At 28.7% G+C, this 5374-nt stretch overlaps 1 pseudogene; it reads left to right on the forward strand.

Moving 5' to 3' along the window:
- The first annotated feature begins 425 nt into the window (after positions 1-425).
- On the forward strand, positions 426-5060 carry LOC108458573 (germin-like protein subfamily 2 member 1; annotated as a pseudogene).
- The last annotated feature ends 314 nt before the right edge of the window (positions 5061-5374 follow it).

Raw genomic sequence — 5374 nt, forward strand, 5'->3', positions numbered from 1 at the left:
GTAATCAACTCTATTAGGATAAATTGGGTGGAGGTAGAACAATTAACTAATTCATTAGATGAAATTGTAATCCTAAATTTTTATTATTGATTGATTATTTTGTTTTAACTTGCTTTGCCTATTTTTGTTTATTCGATTAGTTGAAAAATCATATTATCAATTTATTTGGATAAGTATTAGAGTAAAATTTGAATATTCAACAATAACTAAGATGTGAAGATGTGGGCAATACTAGATGGACTAGTGCTAGCTTAGGATAAAGGGCTCCAAAAAGTTAAGGTGGACATGAATAATATGGTGATAGTCCAGATGTTATCTTGAAACGATATTGGATGTAACAATTTCAATATAATCAAAAGCATTGACGATCTTGGGAGATCGAACTTAGGCATATCTATTGGAAAGCAAATTGAGCAATTGACTTAATGGCCTTTATCTTAATCAGTGCACAAGGACTTTACATGTTCGACCAACCACCTTCAGAAATGCAATGTATACTTACAAGCGATGTTAGGGGAATTACATTTGAGAAAAATTGTGTAATGTAATTATGTCAGTATTATTGAGCCTGACTCTCTTCTTTTACAAAAGAAAATGTAAGTAAATGTAATGGAATCAACATATTAAAAGTCATACTATTATGATGCATCATGAATACCATTAATCATGGTGCATATCTTGCATTCACATAATCATTCGGTGATGTATATCAACAATACATATTCAAATCTTAATTTGATTAATTTTATGCTCAAATAAAAGAAGAGTTGAATTATTTAATTACTTTTTAGAAAAGTAATAGTGATAACATCATTAAGATTATTAACATTATAACCTTAATTCAAACTAAAACAAGAATTATTAATTAATTAGTTAATTATTAAAATACAGACTTTCAACATGCGAAATGTTGTATGCGATGGATAGAAAAAAAGGCAACGATTACTTAATATTTAGTTATCTATTATGTATTTATATAGTTAGGTTAGATTTGACAATGCAAAAACTAAAATAAACGCATGTTTCATGTTGTTTGTTGTTTGTTGTTTGTTTAAAACAATTATGTTATGCCCAAAACAAATGGTACGCATAAGTATCCAAACTTCATTATAAATTTGATTTGCAACTCTTTCTTTCCTTCATCTATTAATCTTCTTATTATTCTTTTACTTAACTCTTCTTAATTTACTATCCCTTCTGATTCTTTTATTTATTTATTTTCTTACATCAGCTACAACAATAATAACATCATTCAACATGGAAGCTTTTCAATCTCTTTTTCTCATAACTTTTGCTTTACTACTAGGTGCCTCCCATGTTGATCCAAACTTATTTCAAGATATATGTGTTGTCGATCTTTCTTCAGGTATTGTCGGCACTATACGCTAATATTCTATTGTATATATGTCATTTCTTTTTGCCATTTACCATAATAATTAATTTCTTATTTATTATTATTTATGTATACTCGAAAAAAAGTATAAACATTGGGCTTTTAGATACAACATTAGCTATATTTTTTTTTGTTAAATACTTGTATACATAATAGATATTATGTGTCAATGTAAACACGAGTGAAAGTGAATGGGTTCCCTTGCAAGAACCCTTCAACTATGAGAGCATGTAACGACTTGATTTATAGTTGGTATCGAAAATTGCAGTTTTAGAATCGAAATTTGTAAATCGAGTCAATGAAATTATGAATAGAAGAATTTATTTATTTAGTATTAAAATATATTAGTGGACGGTCAAGTTATTAAATCAAGAAAATTGTTAATTATAGTATAATGACTAAATTGTAAAAATGCAATCGCTATTAAATTTTTAATTTAGAAAATGCACGAAGGACTATGTAGCAATTATGCTAGGGGCCTAATGGTTATTTATCCATTAGAAAATTAAGTTAGTGGCATTTGATGATTAAATCCATTATCATTACTAATATTGTTTATAATATATAAAGTAACCTTAATTTAGTTAGCTAAATTAAGATTAATTAAGTTTCAACCATACCTTTAATCTAAGTATAAAATAAAGTGAGTGGGAGAGAGAATGAATGGCCATTCTTCTCTTTGGTGTTGCCGTCCTTTGTTTAAGAAAAAGAAAGAAAATTTTGCTAGTTTCTCCAACATATTCAACCATTAAATTAGGTAAGGAAATTAAGCTTTTTCTTTGTGATTTTTACAAATAATTGATCATCTAAGCTTGATTTTACATACCCATACTTTATATTTCTAAGTTAATGAGTTTTATTCAAGTTGTCATTAAAGGGTTTAGTGAGCTTTAAGCTTGATTTTGGTGAGATTGTTGATTATAAGCTTAGATTATGTTAGGACTAAATAGAAAGTAGTAAAAGGAGTAGAATTTAATTGGAAATTTAATTAATCCCTATAGTAATTTTATGATATTAGGGACTAAATTGAATGAAGTGAAAGTTGTTAAGAAAAATAAATTTTTTTATAGATTGAAAGCTTGGGGTCACTAGTGAAAGAATATAAAATTGGATTTTGGTTCAATGCTAAATATCAGAAAATATGGGCATTTTGGATAGAGGGACTAAAATGAATAAAATAAAAATTATATTAAATTGTTGTGTTTTCATGTGTTTGTGTAAAAGCGATATTATTTCTATTATCGAATTTATCGCATGTAGCAAAAGACAATGTCGGGCCATCTCGAGAAAAAGGAAAGGCGAAGGCCGTAGATGAGTAGCCTATTTTGGTTTGTGCTTTCATGACTTTGAATTCAATAAGTATAGGGTTTGATAAGTATAGTTTAATTAAGGTAACACTGATACTTGTCTCATGGTTTGGTAAGTATTCATGTTATGATTAAATTGAAGATATGTGATATGTTAAGTAATTATATGCAAATGGTTTGATTGATATGAATTTGCCATGTGATGGTTGATAAAATGTGAAATATATATATGTTTGAGATATTGATTAACCTATTAATGGTCTTCGATAGAGTCAGATATAGTTAACATGTCATAGGATTAGTGTACGATATTTTACTTTGGTTTATACCGATAAGATGTGGAGTGCACATTATACTTTGGACGTATTGATGAAATACTAGGCACATTTACATATATTAATTCGATTTATATCGATGAGGCACAAAGCATAATATACTTCAGACGTTCTGATGCTGCACTAAGTGCAACTTATATTGGTGTGATGGTTGGTTGATCCATCTATCCGTCTTGAGTCCGTGTCCGATTAATAGGGATTATTAGATATGCAAATTGATAAATGATAATGAATATTGAATGATGATGTTGATTTTTTATATCAACATTATAACATAGATAATAGCATGTGAAAGACCATGTGATACAGTTATTACAAGCCTCACGAGCCGATACAGTTATAATACGAATAAATGGATTTGAGTAGAAATGAAAAAGGTAAAATGGCTTATATGTTATATCTAAATTTGTATGTAATTGAGATAGAATAATAGATGAATTCAAATGTTGATATATGACATGATAATAAGCATAAAACATGATATTAAATACATGATGTAAACATGATTTATATTATAGTTTAATTTCATATTAAATGTATTTGGTTATTTTGTTTTTAATTATTTTAAATCATGTTAGCACCACTGCACCCTATTGCTTAGCGTAAGGTTTTGTTTGTTCTATGTGTAGGTCTCGGTCAAGAGCTTAGTAGACTCGAGCTCAAGCATCTAATTGCTCCAAAATTAGTTCAAAAGACATCTCAATCTTTTTGTAAAAGTTTCGAGTTTTGTGGCATGTACCTAGGTTGGGTAGTATGCTCTTCAGTTAATATTTGGTACTTTTTGTATTATGACTTATAAGGTTTTTAAGGTTAAGTTTTATCACTTAAATTGTGATTATCTATGCTTGTTTATGTAAGTTTGAATGTGTTAATTTGTATATTAAGTTTTAATGTTTTGGATACTATGATTTAATGACGTTTGATTGTGGTTACATGTGTTAATTTGGTGGTTTTGTATTGGTTTAGTATTTGGGTATGTTTTAGGTACAATTAGGTGAGGTTTGAATGTTTGAAATTGTGCATTTTTTTTCCATTTGACCATTAAGACTCGAGATTGAAAGAACATGTCTTAAGACTGTTGAAACTTATTTCATTTAAATTTTGCATTCAATAACCTGAGGTCCTGAGACATATTTGTACAGTCTTGAAATAATTGATCCGTCTTGAGATAATCAAAATTTGAAGCAAAAATAAGAAAATAGGGGAGGTTAGTCTCGAGACATAATGTGTAATGTCTCGAGACACGCTAACTTCAAAGTTAAAAATCCCTAAATAATTTATTACCTGTCTTGAGACATGAATTTGAAATTTGACATTTAAGTTTGGATTTGAGTTCTAACTCTAACATTAAACTATATAACCTTGTAGATATTAAAATGAAGTCATTGAATTTATGAATATATGCTTATGAATTATTTTGATGAATAAATTGAATGTATTTTGTGCTTTAGTAGTTTGAGTTGCTTCGACAATGAATATGACATTTCATTCTTGAATTTGGCGATCGGTCAAATGTACGGTGTTACAGAGCAAATGACTTTTCTTTGCTGGTTTGCCCAACCAGGCGTCCTAAACAACACCATAGACTTGCTTGTCACAGTGGCTAATGTGGAAAAAATCCTATGTCTTAACACCCTTTTCGTTACCATGTCTTACATTGACTATTCCCTAAGTGGGGTCAACCCTCTCCACACACACCCGTGAGTAATGGAAATAGTGTTTGTTTTGGCAGGCGAGCTAGAGGTTAGCTTTTTAACTACATCTAACATGTTTATATCAAAGCTGATAAAAAAGGGTGAAATATTTTTGTTCCCTAAAGGATTGGTTCATTTCCATAAGAACATTAGAAGGATGCTTGCTGCTGTTATTACTACCTTTAATAGCAAAAATCTGGGAACACAATCTATTGTATCCACCTTATTTGTAGCCATGCCAACAATTCCTACTGATTTATTGAGCAAGGCATTCCAAATTGATACCAACGAAGTTGAGAAAATCAAGTTGAAATTGAAACCTAAAAATTAGACTAAATTAAGTTAATATTTGTTGTTTATATTAAGAATTAAAGAAGCACAAAGTTATAATTTGATCTAAAACTACAAGCTTTGTTTTCTTTATTAATAACCAAGAAAATATTGTTATAAATGGATTTACTTGACTTGATTTGATTGCAAACAAACCATGTTGCTAAATGTGACATTTTAGTTGGTATAATAGGAGTAGCATATATTATTATATGTTTTTGCTTATCTTAAGAATTAAACGATATGAAAAAAAATTGTGATTGTATATAAATTACATGATTTTTTGATTTATTAAAAATATTTATCACGCTTCAA

Source organism: Gossypium arboreum, chromosome 4 (assembly GCF_025698485.1).
Source record: "Gossypium arboreum isolate Shixiya-1 chromosome 4, ASM2569848v2, whole genome shotgun sequence".
Taxonomy (NCBI): domain Eukaryota; kingdom Viridiplantae; phylum Streptophyta; class Magnoliopsida; order Malvales; family Malvaceae; genus Gossypium; species Gossypium arboreum.